General features: G+C 55.8%; 1 long non-coding RNA gene across 1 annotated transcript in view; it reads right to left on the bottom strand.

Annotated features, from left to right (window-relative positions):
* Positions 1-2,039, bottom strand: part of LOC139080280 (uncharacterized) — a 36,959-nt gene extending 34,920 nt beyond the window's left edge. The window contains exon 1 of the long non-coding RNA XR_011534641.1: positions 1,510-2,039. This is a non-coding gene — a long non-coding RNA (uncharacterized lncRNA). The remainder of the gene's footprint in view (positions 1-1,509) is intronic.
* Positions 2,040-18,812: the final 16,773 nt, after the last annotated feature.

The raw sequence follows: 18,812 nt of genomic DNA, 5'->3' as shown, positions 1-18,812 counted from the left end.
GAGCCAAATATGAATTGTCACCAACCATCCACGGGCCAGTGACATAATTCACACGCATTAAAACACCCTGAAGTGAGTAGCCCTTTAAGAAAGAGCCGAAATTGCGATTTTATTGTCATCTCAGCCTGTTATAACTTACAGTTTGACTGCGTTCCAATTACCGGGCAGTTAGGGAACCGGTGGTGAGGTCTCTGCACCCTCGTGCGGGGCTCCTGTGGTCTTGGAGCAGGGCGTCTGGGTTCACGGCAGACACTGAACTTTTCAGGGCACGCTGGGGACCCACGCTGGCCGACCTCGGGGTTCAAGAACGGGATGCCCCGGGGCCTGCCTGTACAGGCCCAGGGGAAGAGAGATGACGCCGCCTGCTGGAGGAGCCTGTGTCCACAGCAGCTCGGCCACCAGGCCTTGTCTGCCTCGAGCGCCCTGACCCCTCGCCTCCTCCGCCAGGGTCTGGGAGCATCAGGCCCTCCGCCCCGCATCCCGCGGGCCACACTGGGAGGGATGCTCGCCCCAGCTCGGCAGAAGGAGGGAAGGAAGGCCACTGGCAGGTGAGCCAGCTGGGGGCTGGCCGTAGCATGGAGGCAGCCCAGGCCTACACGGCGCTGGCCGGTGCCAAGGGGAGCGGAGAGGAGAAGGGGCAGGGGAGGGAGGCCCCGTGCCCTCATGCCCCTCCACAGTGCGCCTCACTCTCTCATCCACAGGGTTTGACCGCCAGGCTGGGTTAGCGAGGCGTGGGTCCCGTCCAGGAAGGAGCTCAGGGGGCTCACAGAGCACTGAGTGCAGAGGCCGGAGCTGGTGCCCAGCGGGAGGTGCACTTAGAAAATGCCGGAGGGTGCATTAGCTGTGCTTTGGAAATGGAGGCCAGTCACCTCCTTAGAAGGAGCCTTGGTGCTCCCTGTGCCCGACTCCCAAGGGAGAGAGCACTTGGGTCACAGGAAAGGCAACTCTAGTGACTGGAGTCAAAGGATGGAGGGGGATGCCCGCTTTGGAGTCCACCTTGAAATATAGGGCCTGGCCCAGGGCTGGGAGCTCTTGGGGCCCAGTAACAGCCTCCCCGTTCCCAGAGCTACTCCCACCTCCCCTCAGTTGAGACCCCCGTGGAGGCCGAGCCCGGCCCCTGGGACGAGGACTTGGAGACAGGCCTCAGCTCTCGGGGATCCAGCGGGAGAAGGGCGGCTCCTGCCCTGCTCTGAGAGGTCCCTCGGGTCTGTGATGTTCAGCAGCCCGCGGACCCCAGGGGTGAGGGGGGCCGCGTGCCCCGCTGGCTGCCGACAGAGGAGAAACCCAGCACCGGGTGCCCTCCCTCCCCAGAGGACGGATGGAGTCGCCGCCTCCTTGGGCCCAGCAGGGGTTACAGTGTGTCAATGTCACTACAACAGCCCTCTCTGATGAAGCTCCCAGGTGCATAAACTAGTGTCCTCGGGTGGGATCCCGAGGAGCACGGCTCTGTCCCAGTGGGAAAGTCAGCAAAACCGCCCCCCTGGGAACCAAGCTGAGGGAAGGACTCACCCGCGGTGGTGTCCACAGGCGCGGGGCCCGAACCCTGGAGCCAGGCGCCCCCTCGAGAGGCCGGGCAGGAAGCTTGGGCAGAGCAGGCGTGCAGCTGGCGAGGACAAGCCCTGGGGCCGTATCCAGCTGGTCGGCCCCACACGGCTGTGGGTACCCAGAGCACCCTGAGGGTGAGTGGTACGGGTGGTGGCGGGGGCCAAGTCGGGCGCGGGGTCACCTCTAGGCTTCACTGGACGGCGCTCCGGGGCCCGGGCCTCTGTTAATGCCGCACCACTGGCCCCTGCCCGGGGCCCAGTCCAGCCAGAACCCCCAAAGCTGCAGCCCTTCAGCTTCGCCAGCCCTGGTTCTGAGCAGTTGCGAGCGGGGAGGGACGGGCCAGGGCTGCATCCATGGGGCCCTGTGCTCTGTTCTCCGGCCCCAAAGGCCTGGCTTTGTCCTCCTGGGACAGAAACAGGCGCCTGGGGCCGCTCCTGATTCCCAGAGACCCTGCCCCCACCCTCCACCAGCCCTGACACACACCTACACACTGCACACACACCACACACACCCCTACAAATACCACACACACACCTACACACACCACATACATCACACACACACACACACGCACACACACACACACGGGTGTTATGCAGGTCAAGGCCTCAGATTCTATCTTTACGGGAAGCAATGGAGGGCTCCTTCCTTCTTCACGGCATTCCCGGGTGCCAGGTGAGGGGAAAGAAGTCACTTCCTCGTGGAGGGGCAGCGGCCACATGCAGGACCAGCCCAGCACCCGGCCCATGATGCTGCGAGAGCACCTGTCTGCCTGCCTTCCTCCCAGACGCTGGGAGAGCGCCGAGGGGTCCAGCCTGTCTGGGGCTGATCGCAGCCATCACACGGAGCTGGGCTGGCCAGTGGGGTCAGCTTGGGCCATGCCCACCTGTCCCCACCTGACCCTACCTGTCTCCAACAGCCAAAGCATAGCCAGCCCCTGTCCAGGCGCCCAGGATGGTCCCACCAAATTAGGGCTCACAGCAGAGGCCCAGGAGGACAAGCTGGGGCACCCCCACTGCTCCATGGGGCTCCTGGGGAGTGGAAATGGGGGACAGGGCTGGAGGCTGAGGCCTCCCTTCCCGGACGCCCGGGTCCTGGTCTGTCACACTTGGCAGAGCACAGCCCAAGGCCCTGTTGTCCTGCCTGGGACACGCTCACTGTGTGACCTCAGGCCAGACATGGCTGCGCCCGTCTCCTCGTGTGCAAAGTGAGGGCAGGATGCCTACAGCCCACCAACTCCAGATTCCCAAGTCAGAATGCCTGCTGGCCTGGACGGTGGGAGCCAGCAACCTGGGCACAACCTTGGGCAAGTGCTCCTCTCCGGACTAGACTTTCCTCATCTCCAAAACAAGCGCCTTCTAAATGCAAAGAACACATGTGGAGTCCAAGGACTGAAATCTGAGGCAGGCTCTGGGCTGCACTGTGTGGCCTTGGGAGGGCCACTGCACCTCTCTGAGCATGAGTCCTCATCTGTAACGACTCAGCTTTGCAGAGCCATTCTGGAATTGGAGCGACCCCACGCGGCCCTGTCTGCGGCTGATGCTCCACACACGGTCACTGGAGTCACCAGTTTGATGACCAGTGTGGACAGCCTGTGCTTCCACTGGACCCTCAGTGTCACCACAGCCGCTGGACTGTGAGCAGAGCCACCCACTCCCACAGCACAGGGCTCCCGGGGGCCCGGGGTCGGTGGAGGAGGGCTTGGCTGCTCCTCCTTCTGTGCTACCTTGACATCTGGTGACACCAGGAGGCCTCAAAGGGCCCCACCGCAAGGCCCCTCCCGGGGACAAGGTCCCCAGCCAAACCACCCTCCTCACCACAGGGACCAGGCGCAGTCCCCGCTTGTCCCCAAGGAGCGGGCTTCACTTCCCTGCCAGCCCAGGGAATTATTCCAACAAGCCCATCACATCCCCCCAGGGGGACCAGGGGCCCGCCACCCCCGTCACTACAAATCCAGCTCCCACGGCCCCTGGCTGGTCATTCTGTCCCCACGTGCAGCCCCGTGTGGCCCTGCGAGGTGGGCAGTGTGCTCCTCCCTGGGGCTGTGTGTACGTGAGACTGACAACCTGCCGTCCCCTTCCTCTGCCCAGCGTCAGGTGTCCCGTAACCCAGGGCAGACTCTGCCCTCACCAACGGGGCGAAGAGGAGGCCACTGAAACCACCTGAAATATTCCTCAGGAAGCACGAGGCCCAAGCTCTGTGTGGACAGGTGCGGAAGCTAAGGCCCAGCAGGCAGGCACTGGCTCGAGGCCCCACAGTGTGCGGCAGTCAGCTGGGACCGGTTATGGTGCAGTGACAAATGACCTCACTATCTGCGTGGCTGACACACAAGGGTTTACTCCTGGATGCCGCTCACCTCCACCCTGAGCCCACGGTGGCGCTGCCTCATGCCGTCTCCTGACGGCGCAGCCTCTGTCAGGGCCATCCACGGTCCCCTGGCAGAGGGGGAAGAGGCAGCAAGTGGGAGCTGGCTCAAAGCTTCTTCCCATGTTTCCCCAGCAGCTGGACTCAGCCGCTCCTGAGTCCATGGGGGAGGGGACCAATGCGTGCGGTGAGCTGGCATCTCATCCATGTGGGCCAGGAAGGGTAGCCGGCCCATGGGGGGGTAGCCAACATGTTGAACAGAATCCTTTCTGCCACACGGGGTCGGGGCCAAGTCTCCTCCCCTCCTGCTGCCACCCGACCCGAGTCATTTCGTTCAGAGTCGTTGGAATGAGCCAAGTGGAATCCGTGTCCCTGCAGCCCAGGGGCTGGGCACACGGGTCGGAACTGAGCCCAGCAGCCTGGAGACACCGACTGCCACCAGCTGTGACCTCACGGCAATGCTTTAAGCCCTCTGAGGTGTCGCCAAGGAGCTCAGTTTTCAGGAGAACCAACCGTCACAGACACGTAACAAGAGGACCGAGTCCCTGCCAGGCCAGTGGCAAAGCATCTCTGAGCTCGGGGGACACAGGGAGCCCACCCACCCGAAGGGCAGGCGGAGATGCCCTCAGGAGAGGGGACCGCATGGGATTTCGTGGGGCAAAATGGAAATGCAGACAGATGGAGACTCAGTCCGGCCCCCCCGATGCCGGGAACCTGAGTCCGACGACAGCCTCATGATGAAGTCCCCTCCCAGTGATTTGCATGGGCTGTTCCCCTGCCTGGAATGACTTTCCCTCCACCTCCCAGGGAACTCTTGCTCCTCGCTGAGGCCCAGCTCAGACCACCCAAGTTCAGCTCAATGCACATCCACTCTGCTCAGCTCCCACCCTGGTCCTCCACAGATGCCCAGCTAGCTTTCCCTGGGCCATCAGAGCCAGTGGCCTGGTGACCTCATTTATCGGTTAGCATCTGCTGCGCGACAAACCACACCACACTTAGCAGCTGGAAATAAGCACGAGTATTTCCCTCGACTCTGTGGGCTGCTGAGAGGATCTGAGGTTAGGGCCGTGCTGGCAGGGCTGGAGGGTCTAGGGGGTCCCTCCCAGGCCTGGCGCCTCTTCCAGGAGGCTGACCTTTCCCCACGTGCTCTCTCACCTGGGGGGGCGGGGCTGGCTACGCCCACCAGCTGCAGAAGCGCCCAGAGCCGATCCAGCTAGGGTGCGAGGAAAGCGCCCAGGGCACGGACTCCGGGAGCAGTGACCCAAAGGGGCCATTGCTGCCACAGTCGGCCCTGCCTCTGTCCTGGGAACCCAGACCCCCCCCACCCTCCCCACTTCCCCCACCCCCCCACCCACCCAGGGATGCCCGGAGGGCAGGGAGAAGCACCAAGGGGGTGGGCCGGTCCCAGAGCCCTGAGGGCCTGGAGGCTGGAGGAGACCTTCTGGCCAGGGGCGGGGGCGGGGGGGTGGGGGAGGCAGGGCCCACACTTCTGGCTGGCTTGGCTCCCGACCCCCAGCTCCCAGGATGCAGGAGCAGAAGCACAGGCCAGCGCCCTGCACTTACGGACGGAGCCGGAACAGCCTCTGCACAGACTCATGGACTCATGCTCAGAGAGGAGCAGCCACGAGTCCTTGAACAGAGGCCCAGGGCCCGCCTCTCGACAAGTTGCCCCATCGGCCCTGCGGATGCCCCAGGCCCCATCCTTGACCGTTAAGCTCAGAGGTCCTGGTCCCTTCCTCCCCAGGAGCTCTCACCCAGGCCTGTGGTGTGAATACTGTGTAGGCACTGGGACCCCCAAATGTGGTTCTCTCTCCGGACAGACGCTGCTCAGACTCCAGGTCACTTTATCCAACACCTCCCCATCACCTTCACCCAAGGTCATCTATCTCCAAGGTCACCACGCGTCCAGCACCTCGCCTTGATCCCACCTCGCCTGAGAGCAGTTCCTCCCAAGGGGTCCCCATCTCAGGTCATGGCAAGGGCAGCCCCTCCCATCAGCCAGAGAGATGCCTTGAACATGCCAGGAGGACTGTGTTGCTCCCCTGTTTGCGCTGTCACTACAGGGTGAACTTCCGAGCATGGTGTCTAAGGCCCCCAGGGGCTGGTCCCAACCTAGCTTCCCAGCCTTTTCTACTGCTCCTCCCAACCTACCCCCTCCACTCTCTGCCCCACACTCTGCCCCAGGATGGACCTCCAATGGGTCCCTCCTCCACCTTTGATTGTGTTCTTCTCTCTTCCCAGAATGCCCTCTTCTATCCAACAAACTCCTACTCATCCTTCAAGGCCCAGCTAAAATGTCCCATTCTCTGTGAAGACGTCCCTGACCCTCCCAGGTTGGATGAGCCCTGTGGGCACCCATGTCCAGCCCTGAGCCCCTCTATCAGCACTCGTTCACCCACCCAGCCTGAGAGCTGGACAGAGACCAGGTCGTGAGGCTGGGTGCAAGGTGTGCAAGAGCGAGGCTTTGATCAAGAGGGCAAGAGGAACCAAGGGTGGGCTCTGCCCCAGCCCTGCACTCCCGGCTGTATCCAAACCACTGAGCCCTTGGGTCAGATGGAGACGAGCCTGCCCAGCGCCCTCCTGCAGGGCTCGGGCAGCGCCGAGGGGCGGGTGGGTGGGGCAGGAGAAAGTGCCCTCACCTGCGCAGGGTAATTACTCCACCCGGAACCTTGACCCGCACGTCTTCATGAGGCCACCAGATAAATTATTGCAGGATTACATTTTAAGCTGACGAGTAAATCTTAGCACAAAGTGTAATGACACTATAAAAGCCATTTTATTCATTCGTTCAGTCCTCTCATCCCATGGACACTTCATTACCGCTCCCGCGACATGGAGAACTGGAACATTAATTTGGCAAATGATGGATATCTTTCAGCAGCGCGGATCCCAGCTCCAGCCCGCGGCCTGGAGACTATGCAGGGCCGGGGCCTGGGGCCAAACCAGACCTCAGAGTCTGGGACCGCAGCTTCCCCCCAGGCGGGACCCTCTGCGTGGATACCCCGGGGAGGACTCACTCAGCACTTGGGGACCAGGCACCTGGAGAGAGCTACCCACGGTGGCCCCCCGAGGCCCAGGCCGCAGCTAGCCGGCCACTCCCACCTGCCCCGCCCTCGGTGATCCTTCAAGCCAGCGCTGGCTGGGAGACCTTGGGTAAGTTGTGGGACATCCCTCCCCCCATCTTTAATTCAGGGACAATGCGGGTAGCCCCCACTAGGCTGTTGTGAGGACAAACTGATGAAGAAGAGGGTTGTGGGTAAGAGCATGACTCTGGACGAGCTCTGTGAGCTCCGGCGAGCTGTCTGACCTCCCTGTGCCTCGGTTTCCTGGTCTGTAAAATGGGCTGCTGTGCAGAGCAGAGGAGTTAGCACAAAAGGGCCATGCTGCAGCTCTCCAGCACCGCGCTGGGTCCAGGGAAAGATGAGGGAGGGAGGGGACCAGCGGCCGCAGGGCCGGCTGGGGCAGCGGCGGACAGTCCGACCTGAGCGGAGAGGGTGGCGCAGGCAGCCGGGACACGTTGCAAGGACAAGGAGGGTGAAGCTCAAACCCAGAGGGATCCCCGGGGGAGACGCTCCCCCCCGCCCTGCCTCCTCCTCCCACTTCCTCTACTTTAGGATTCTTTAAGGGTCTCCACGGCTTCCCTCATGGAAACACACAAAAGGAGAGAGAGAGAGAGGACATGAAGTCACGTGCAAAACACGCATTTGGGCCCTTCTCAGCCTGCAAGGCCTCCCGGCAGGACCGGTCCTTGTCTGGGGCCGCAGGGCAGGCCACCCCTCTCCCTCCCTCTGAAATTCAGTGATTGATGTGTTTCTTATATCTTCACACCGGCCTCTAATGTAGAAATTTTGCTGTTTAAACAGCTCAATTTAAAGTTGTCATTTTCGAGCTGATCATTTTTCCCCTCTTTCCACCACCATTAGCAGAATGCCAGAGGCATTTCTAAGCAAATTCTTTGAAATTGGAATAAAAGCAGTAAATGGTCTTCAGAGAACTGTGAGGAGAGAACAGGGAGGGGGCGGGGCGGCCACAGGGCCAGCAGGAGTGCCAGCCAAGCCCACGCCTGGCGTCCCTGCCACGCCCACCACGCCCACCCCCGCCCCCACGCGGGACCCAGACCCTCCCTCCACACCCCCCAAATGAAGTGCACGTCCTCTCGGGGGGCACCAGAGCACGTCTGGGCTCCATCCGGGCTCCCCAGGCCCAGGACTCTGGGCACAGCGCCGCCTGCGCTGGCAGAAGTCATCGCACCTGAGGGTTTCCTTAGCTCTCGGAGGCCGCCTGGGCCTGGGGGCGGCCAAGCCTGAGGCCAGTCCCTGCCAGGAAGAGGGGACAGAGGCTGCAGGTCCTCTCCTGGCACCTAAGGCAAGTGTGGGGGCCCGGGCTGCATTGGGCGTCTGGGGGAGGGGTGGTGGCTCTCCAGGGGCGGGGATGGAGCCTGTCCAGAGGGCCTTCAAGACTGACGGGGATTCCCAGCTGGAGAAAGACATGCTGGGCAGACGGAGGGTCCTGGCAAAGGCAGGGCTGGGAGCACCAGAGTGCAGGGACAGGCCAGGGCAGGCGAGCAGAGCAGCTGCAGGTCGCCCTCGGAGGGCGCGTGGGGCTCCAGCTGAGACCCAGAAGAAGCTGTTCTGAAGGAGGCGGAGCCGGCCGGGGTCCAGTGCCCAGCAAGCCTGGCCCAGTACCCCTGCCGCCCAGGACTCCAGCTTCCCCACAGGAGGTGGCCTCCCATCCAGAGCTCAGGGCACCGGTCTGTCGTCACCGCCCAGCGAGCACTCGTCCGGCAGGGGCTCAGTGTCCACCAGCCACCCACAAGGTGGTCTCTCCGCCCCACCCCCCGCCTCCTTCTCCCCCCACTCCTCTCTCCCTTTCCCTCCCTCTCTCTCTCTGCATCTCGCTCTCCTTCTCTGTCTCCCTCTCCCTCAGTCTCCTGCTTCTCTGCAGAGCTCAGAGGGTCATCACTGGGTTCACAAAATTAAATGTCTCAAAGATGTTGGGAACTTATCTTGGTTTCTATGGCAACATGAGAATAATTCACATTTCCCAGCCAAACTGAAGGAGAACATTTCCCCTCCCGTTGTGGGTGGTCAATTATTTTTAATAGCCAGGTCAGGGCGGCTGTCCCTGGGTCCCCTCTCCCCATTAGCATCCCCAGCAGCAGCCGCATGAGACAGAGGCCACTGAGAGTTTATTAAGAGAATCCAGCCTGGCGTGGGGGGCAGGGATGTGCTTCCTGCCACTGGTCACGGGGGAGACCAAGGCAGCCCGTGGCCATCTCCACCCTTCAGCCCGGGCTGCTGGATGACAGAGGCTCAGGCTCTGGGGTCAGGTCTTCCTGGCCTCAGGCACCGCTGTCCTTTCTTACTGGGAGTGACCTTGGACATCCTTTCTGCTCTCTCTCAGGTGCTGACCTTTGGAGTGGACTCCCGATGCCTGCCCGCAGGGCTGTCGGTCTCTCCATAGACCAGAGTGCCTGGGAGTCAGTGGGTGCTCAGTAAATGCTCACCGAGTGAATGACCAACCTCTGAACTCCAGGTGGCCAGGCCAGCCTCCCCCCCGCCACCTGCTGGGTAAAACCCCTCCTCCCTAGGTCACCACCACAGCAAAAGCTGGTCAGGTGTCCACAGACAGGAAGGGTGTGCCCAAAGCACAGGGGTTACTGTGGGGTTGCCCTGGGATCCAGGCCTCACTGACTGAAGGGCCCTGACCATGTCCCTTTGTCTCTCTGGGCTCCATTCATTCGCTCCTCAAATATTATCAAGGACCAGTCAGAGGCCTAGGGAGAGATGACCTAATAAACAGCTCGATCACTGCAGGTGGTGACGGGCTCTGAAGGGGGCCGGGGCGGGGGCGGGTGGGGGGAGGAGGAGGAGGGGGAGATAGAGGGGGAAGGGGAGAGAGAGGGAGGGAGGGAGGGAGGGAGGGAGGGAATAGAGGGAGGACAGAGCGTGAGAGGGAGGGGGAGGTGGACAGAGAGAGTGAGCAAGGGCAGGCTGGCTGGCTGCAGAGAGCACCTCAGAGACAGAGGGATGGACGGAGGGCAGCTGGTGCGGGTGTCCACTGTTCCCCAGATGGGAGGACACGCGCTCCCCGCCGTCCTTGGTACATCCCTGCATTCCTTCTCCCTGGTCCATCCCTTGGGAGAGGGGGTCAGGCGCCCATCTCGGTGCCAGCATCATCCCTCCAGGAGGGAGATGCATGCGGTCTGTCACCCCGCCAGACTCAGCCTGCTCCCTGGGTCACCGGCCTTCCAAAGCTATCAGCTAGAGCTCTAAGGGCCAGGACCAAGGCTTTTTTATAATAAATTTGAAAATTACAGAAAAGAAAAATGAATAGTTTAACACTCTCTTATCCACAATCCAGGATTAACACCTGTTAACATTTGGTTATATCTAAATCATCATGTTTTAAGAAATAAAATAGAACACAAATATAAATTATAGTAAATATAATTATATATAAATACGTTTTATTTAAAAATATATAAAATATGTAAATATATGAGACATTTATAAACAAATATAACTACACATAAACATAAGTTATATAAATACACAATGTAAAATAATTTAAAAACCACATGGCTACAATAGTGAGAGGCAGATACATCCTTCCCGGTGTGCCTGATGTTTTCACACGTGTCTCCAAACATCGCACATGTGCACATGCACACACTCACGCTCCGTGTGCCCGCGCGAGCCTGCATTGGGTCTGACTCGCGGCCGGCAGAGCAGTTTCGGGTAGGGATGAGCCTGTGGGCTCCAGAGCCCCTCGCAGCCCCACCACGGGAGCTGTGTATCTTCGGCCACGTTTGTTATTTCTCAGAGCCTCGGGTGGGAACAAGACCTGCGCCTGCCTCCAGGGATGAGAGAAGGATGATGACGAGAGCAGGCGGGTGGCGCTCTGAGACCAGCGCCCACCACGCACCCTTGGTGAGGCCTGTGCTCCTGCGCTCTGTGCCATCTGCTGGTCCACGCAGCCTGTTCCCCAGGTCTCCCCATGCGGTGGGTATCCATCTACTTATCCATCTTAGCTGGGCACAGCCACCCGCCGCATGAATATCCGCTGTGGCCTTACTTTCTCTGCAGAATGACTTGGGCGTCCCCAGCCTCCCTCTGTTTCAGCCGGCACCGCCGTCCCAGCACAGCTCCTCGTGCACACCCACACCGACGAGGTCTCTCTCTGGACTTGCTCCATTGCTCCCCGGGTGGACACCGTGGTGGCCCTGAGGGGGCACACCTGTCCACTGCCCTCAGAGGAGAGCGTCCCTCTGATCCTCGGCCTTGTTAGGTCTCTTTGGCTCTGATCTGACACCCCCTCTCAGATGTGCAATCTGGGTGCATCTCCGTTTCACGTTTCCATGTTGGCCTCCAGGTTGAACTTGTCTCCGTGGAAACGTCTCCTCCTGCTCCCTTCGTCTCCTGCTTCCACGGCTCTGGCCACACCCAGCTCCGATTTCCAGAGCAGCTGAGGCGCCTCCTGGCCTGGGAGTTGGTGACAGCTCTGCCTCCCTCCAAGAAGAGGCCAGGTTCTCTTGACAGTAAGCCCCCCACTCCCTTCCTTTTACTTGTTTTTAAGATAAAAATCTTCCCCCAGTTTGGGTCACTGGTCATGGATTGTAATTAACCAGAACAATCTGAAGTTGAGGTCAGTCTCCCCACGTTTTCTTCCATGAGCCTGAATCCAGTCAAAACCACACGGACAGGAAGGTGGGCAGCCCGGCCCTAATGATTTATACGTAAAAGCTACATTAGCCACAAAGCACGTAGGGGGCCAGGGGGCCTGTGGGCTCTCAGCCTGCAGACTTGATGGAAAAAGTAAATAAAACCGTAAAAGCAGCAGATGAGCCCCTCTGTGGTGTGCTCTGTCTTCAGTTCCCCCAGCCACGTCCCCGCTGGGTGTGCACCAAGATCAGGCTGCAGCCAGCAGCTGCTCCCCAAGGCCCGGACCCCACTTTTGGTGGACCAAAGGACCATGCCTCGGTTAAAGCCCCCACAGCTAGCCTCTTCAGGTCCTCGAGGAGCCAAAGAATTTACAAGCCAGCACACAACTGTAAAAATGTAGGCCCAGCAAGCCTCGAAGGCAAGACTGGGCATGGCCTGAGGCTGATAAGGTACAGCCAAGGCTTCGGGCCCCACTCTGGCTGTGCCAGGAGCCCCAGCTCACGCAGTATCGCGCTCTCTAAATGCTGATCACTGGGGTTGGTAAAACGTGCTGTAAAACCATCTGGCACGCTGCCTTTGCAAAGGGGACCTGTGACCATCTGTTCAAGGTATTTAGTGGTTATTGATCTACTCAGTACTTATTTCCTTCTTGAGTCAAATTTAGTAATTTGTATTCTTTCTAGAAAATTGTCCGTTTCATTCAGGTTTTCAAATTTATAGGTACAAAGCTACTCATAGGATGCACTAGTGATTTTTGAAAAATTAATAGACTGTAATTTTTAGAGAAGTTTAGAGTCATAGTAAAATTAAATGGAAAGTACAGAGATTTCCCATACGCCCTACTCCCCACACGCACAGCCTCCCGGCATCAACGTCCCCACCAGAGTGGTGCACGTGTTACAGCTGATGAACCCACGCTGACACGTCCTTTTCACCCAGAGTCCAGAGTTTACATTGCGGTTCACTCTTGGTGGTGTTCATTCTGTGGGTTTGGACAAAAGTATGATGACACGTACCCATCATGACAGCATCACAGGGAAGAGTTTCACTGCCCCCCAAATCCTCTGTGCTCTGCCTTGTCTTCTCTCCCTCTCCTAACCTCTGGCAACTACTGCTTTTTGTAGCGTCTCCATTGTCCTGCCTTTCCCAGAGCGTCATGGAGCTGGAACCATACAGGATGTAGCCTCTTCAGAATGGCTTCTTTCACTTGGTAATGTGCATTTAAGATTCCTCCGTGTCTTTTCATGGCTAGATAGCTCATTTCTTTTTAGCACTGAACAATATTCCACTGTCTGGATGGACCATTCGCCTACTGAAGGACACTTTGGTTGCTTCCAAGTTTTGACAATTATGAATACGCATTTGTCTGTAGGTTTCTGTGTGGACATGAACTTTCAACTCTTTTGGGTAAATAGCAGGAAGCACAATTTCTCCCTGGATCCTAGGGTAAGAGTATGTTCAGGTTCGTAAGACACCCCCAAACTGTCTTCCAAAGTGGCTGTACCATCTTGGGTTCCCACCTGCAATGAATGAGAGGTCCTGTCGTTCCACATCCTTGCCAGCATTTGGTGTTGTCAGTGTTCAGATTTTGGCCATTCTAATAGGTGGGTAATGATGTCTCATTGTTGTTTTAATTTGCATTTCCCTGATGACATAGGATGGGGTGCATCTTTTCATATGCTTATTTGCCATTTGTATATCTTCTTTGGTGAGGTGTCTGTTCAGGTCTTTTGCCCAATTTTTAATCAGGTTGTTCATTTTCTTATAGTTGAGTTTTAAGAGGTCTTTGTATATTTCAGGTAACAGTCCTGTATCAGATATATCTTTTGCAAATATTTTCTCCTAGTCTGTGGCTTGTCTTCTCACTCTCTTGATGCTTAAGATTTTAAAAATCTTTTCAGTATCTGCAGTTTGGTTCCTTTTTTTCCCCTTAGTATGGTTGAATTTTATCCCTTAGCAATTTGTTTCTTTTTTACTCAACAAACATTTATTTAGCCCCTAGTATGCACAAGTGCTCTTTCTGAGTGCTGGGAATACACCAGCTACACAACAAAGGCCCCTGCCCTCCGGGAGCTTACATTAGACGACACTAAAACTTAACTCTGGTTTCTCAGTCATTTCCATTACTTGTGCTTCTTTTCTACCCATTAACTTCTGCTTCTGTAGTTATTATTTTAATCCCAATGGGGTTTTTTTTTCCCACTTCTGTTCTCTTCTTCTTTTTCCAGCTTCTTAAGTCAAATATTCAGCTAAATTTTTAAAAATATTTATCTTCTAATATATATTTAAGGCTATAAATTCTCCTCTGACTACTGCTTTAGCCGCAGCCCACGAGTTTTGATATTTTTGTCTCTTCCTGTCATTCTGCAATTTCTAATGATTCTATTTCTACTTCAATTATTTATATGTATATGGAGCTTTGGCATTTAAATCTTCCCTTTTTGGTTCTGATTTCTAACATTATTGCATTGTGGACAGAAAGTACAGTTCTGTCTACTGTCAAGGCTTTGGGCTTACCGAAATTTCTCTTACAACAGGTCAAACATGTAAATGTTTCTTGTGTGCTGGAAATAAATGCATATTCTGTTTGTGGAAGGCAGTTCTTTCTATTAGATCAAACCTAATCATTTTTATTTAAATCTTTTTAAAACGTGTTCCCCCCTTGGTCCACATTTTCTGCAAGAGACGTGTTAACCTGCCCCATGATCTGTGGAAAGGCTGGTCTTGGCCTGTAATTGTGCCACTCTTTGCTTTCTGTTGGGTTACGTCGTCTATCATGCATGACCATGACTTACTCAGGTGCCCTTTGATCACAGGACATACCCTTTGTCCTTGTGAAGGCTCTTCAAATATCTTTTATGGGAAAACTGATATTCCCAGCCATGCTTTCTCTTGGTTAGTATTTCCCTCACATTTATTTTTTTCATCCTTTTATTTCAAACCTTGTGCTGTTTTGTCCTAGGTGTCTCTCTTATAAATAGTAGGTTGTCAGATTTTATAGGGGGTTTTTTTTTTCCTTTTTCTCCCCAAAGCCCCCCGGTACATAGTTGTATATTCTTTGTTGTGGGTCCTTCTGGTTGTGGCATGTGGGATGCTGCCTCAGCGTGGTTTGATGAGCAGTGCCATGTCCGCACCCAGGATTCGAACCAACGAAACACTGGGCCGCCTGCAGCGGAGCGTGTGAACTTAACCACTCGGCCACGGGGCCAGCCCCTATAGGGGTTTTTTAAAGTGTGAGTCTCTTTGAAGAGGTGAGTTTAAGTCATTCATTTCTCATGATCACTTGTATCTGAACGCATGGGACGTGTGAATTAATAGTTCTGAGTTACTGTATTTTCTCTTTGCTGCTTCTTCATCTCCTTTCCTAACGTCTCTTAACTTGATCAATTTTGTTGATTCACTTTCTTTTTCCCCTCTCTTGGAAGTTACACAGTCTTATTTCTGTTCTTTTAAAAGTTTTCCTTAAGGGGCCGGCCTGGTGTCACAGTGGTTAAGTTTGTGCATTCCACTTCAATGGCCTGGGGTTCACTGGTTCAGATCTCAGGCGTGGACCTACACACCACTCATCAAGCCATGCTGTGGTGGCGTCCCAGGTACAAAATAGAGGAAGATTGGCACAGATGTTAGCTCAGGGCTCATATTCCTCACACACACCAAAAAAAGTTATCCTTAAATTTTTAAATAATTCCTTAAAATTGTATTTTCCAAGACATTCCCAAGGAAACCAGATGAGCAGATCTGCAGCCACTTGCTGCAAACCCATGAGGATGGGCGGGCTATGGCCATTTTTCCAACTCATCCATCAGCAATAATGACTGAAGAATCCCACTTCTAGAAATCTATGATGGAAAAGTATGCAGAAATGCAGACCAATAGAAACGTTGATCCCCGCCTCATTTGCAAGAGGAAAAAATGGAAGCAACTGGATGTACAGTAAGGGAATAAACAAATTATGTTAATCCATGCAACAGAATATTATGTAGTCATTAAAATCATGTTTCTGAAGAATTTTAATGATATGAGAAAATGCTTATGATGTTAGCTTAACAAGATGTCCCAAGCAGGTCTCTGTCTGTCAGTTTTGGTGGCAGGAAGGAAACAGATGCTGCCCCACACTGGGGGTTGTGAGAGAGGCTGCGGCAAACCTCTGAGAAGGAGGGCGCACCAGGCCAAGGGTAATAACATGACACCCCCACCAGAATGGCTAAGGCTCACCGATCCAAGTGTAAGCGGTGAGGACACGGGAGGAGGAGGACCCTCAAACCCTGTGGTGGAAACGTAATCGGAAAACCCCTTTGGCAAATAGTTTGTCATCATCTGTTTAAGTGGAAGATGCACACACCATATGGCCCTGTAATCCACTCCTACGTGAACACCCAGCAGAACCGTGGGCACACATCCACCCAGGGACGTGCACACAGATGTTCAGAGAAGCACTATTTATAACAGACCAACTGCAAACAACCCCAATGTCCACCTACAGGAGGATGGATAAACTGTGATGCAAGCACAGAAGAGAGACTACAGCAACAGGATAGAATGAACGCCAGCCCCCCAGCCACACGGATGTTCTCACAGCAGAAGAGCTGCTCATGAAAGAGCACATCCTGCGTGATCCCTCTAGACAGCACAGGTCAGAAAGAAGCAAAACCAAGCAACAGTGTCCAATGTCACGGTGGCGTCACGCTTGGGGAGAGGGGCGCCTAGGGAGATTCCAGGGGGCAGGCTGTGTTCTATTTCTTGACACAGGCTGTGGTGACCTGGGTGTTTGCTTTGTGACAATTCACCAAGTGCCAGATTTGTGTCGTGGGTTATTCTGTTAGTATGATACTCCACAGTTTAAAAGTAAAAACAACAACAGAAATCACTGCTAAATCTTCAGAAAAAAACATAAAGACTACAAGACTCTGGAGTATTGGTTTTCTTTGGCCAGGGAACAAATTATCACACTTAGGCCAAGGTCACGCAGCTAGTCAGACTTCTCATGAGTTTTTTTTCACGGTTTTAACTATTGATGACGAGAACATCTTATCGGTCACTTGTATTTGTTCTTCTTGTGATTGGCCTATTTCCTGGGCTGTGCCCATTTTTATGTCCAAGAGTGGTTTCATTTCCAGAGTTATTTCCAAGAACTCTGTATGTATTCAGGAATTGAAATGTCTCACCTGGGCTACAAATCCGTTAGCCGAGCTTGTTGTCATTTCTCATCGTTTACTGAGGTTCTTGAGACCGGGTGGTTGGTGGAGTTAGTTCTGTAGCGCATGCTATAGGTGTTTATCTTCAGTCTTTCCTACATCGTGTTGGTCACTGGCATCATGCTCAGAAAGCCTTTCACCACTCCCAGTTATAAAAATGTCTATTGCTCTTTTAAGTATTTTGGGGATCTTATTTTATTTTTTGCTGAGGAAGATTAGCCCTGAGCTAACATCTGTGCCAGTCTTCCTCTATTTTGCATGTGGGACACCTCCACAGCACGGCTAGTAAGTGGAGCAGGCCTGCGCCTGGGATCCTAACCCAGCCCACCAAAGCGGAGCACACGGAACTTTAACCACTCGGCCCTGGGGCTGGCCGCATGGGGTGGTGGGGGTTATTTTAATTTTTATATTTAAATCCATTCATCTGGAGTTTATTTCGGTATACCACTTTTTTTCCTACATGAATAGTCAGCCTCAATTTATCAATGAAATGGGCTCAGGGATTAGATCCTTCCCCCAGTCACACGGTCACATAGCGGCTGTGAGTACTCCCTCAGGCATCCTTGTTGGGGATCATCTCCATGCCAGGGACTGGCTGGGGTGAGGCTACAGGACAAGGCCTCACGGCTGAGGGGGGCAGACCGCTGAGCAGCCATGACGCCCTGGGGCTACATGGAACACTTGAGGGAAGGGGATGAGAGAAGAGAGGGGTAGCTAGAGTGGGTCAGGACTGGGGAGGTTCACAGAGGACCCCAGCTGGCTGACGCTTTGAGCAGCCCCAAGAGCAGACCACTGGGCCACAGTCTGGCAAGAAACCTCCAGCTCAGGGTGGGCGGTGCCAGGAGGCCCAGGCTCGGTGCAGCCTGAGCCAGGACCTGTCTCTGGGCAGCAGGCCCCATGGTGTAAATGGAATCAGGGTGTCCAAACACAGATAGCGTTCTCTTGTTTAAGATCCATAGTTAACAGCAGCACAAAAGCACTTTCCACCTGCTAGTCTGTTCAAAAGCACAAATCACACAGACCTCTCCCTGCCTCCCACACCAGGACCCCACACCCCCGCGCGTCTGACCTTCCTGGGGCCTGCTGCCCCACAGGATTGACAGACAGGGAAGTCTCTGGCACTTCCCACTCAGTAGCGATGTCAGCAGACAGGGTCTCTCCTCGTAGCCAGGCAAGCAGAGATACATGGGGACAGTGCCACCAAAAGTCAGGGGTTTGTCTCAGGACCACTGGGGTCCCCTGACAGCCAGAGGGACTGCGCAGCCCATCCTGTGATCACAAGCCGGCACCGGCGAGGTCTGTGAGAGTTGGCCTCAGGTGCGCGCAGGCTGGATCACGGGGAAGAGAGGGGAACAGACCCTACCTGTGGGGTCTCCAGCCCATCCATGGGGACGGCACCTCACCCCTCCCATCAGCCGACAGCCCAAGATGGCAGAGAGCAAAGTGCCGCCCTGGAGGATACCCAGTGTGGGGGAAGTGCAGATGTGGGGTGTCCAAGGGGCATGGGGTACCATGAAAGCAGCCCTGAGAAACCCTGGGAGGAGGTGGGGGGCTGGACACCCAGGGCTGGGAGATGAGAACAGGTGTGCCCCGGGTCCTAGGAGCGAGGAGGAGTGGGTCCTGGTCCCCAGTGCCTGCCCTAGGCAGGTGCTTGACAGGGTGTGGCCTGATGAGGAGGCCCCTCTTGTCCCAGGCCTGGCAGAGGGTCAACCAAGGGGCCGGCCTAGATCCTGACCCCTAGCCAGTACAGTCTGGGTTTGGGTTCAGCCAGGGTCTGAGTCCTGCCCTCTCCTCCATCTCCCTGCGAGGTCCTCGTGGGCTTCGGCCAGACTGTGGGTGCTCTGCCCAAAGCCAGGCCTGGCACACTGCCGATGGCCTGTATGGAAAAGCCCGGAACTCAAACTGCCCAGCAGCTCCCATAGGGCTGGGCAAGCACCTAAGTTCCCCACTGTCACCTGCCTCAGACCAGAGGGCCAAGGACTGAGGCCGCCTGGGCCAGGGCACCCCATCCCCGCAGGAGAGTCCTTGAATCAAGGGCCAAGGC

Source organism: Equus przewalskii, chromosome 29 (assembly GCF_037783145.1).
Source record: "Equus przewalskii isolate Varuska chromosome 29, EquPr2, whole genome shotgun sequence".
Classification (NCBI taxonomy): domain Eukaryota; kingdom Metazoa; phylum Chordata; class Mammalia; order Perissodactyla; family Equidae; genus Equus; species Equus przewalskii.
The sequence above is the reverse complement of the archived record's forward strand: the minus strand, read 5'-3'. Positions and strand labels throughout refer to the sequence as shown.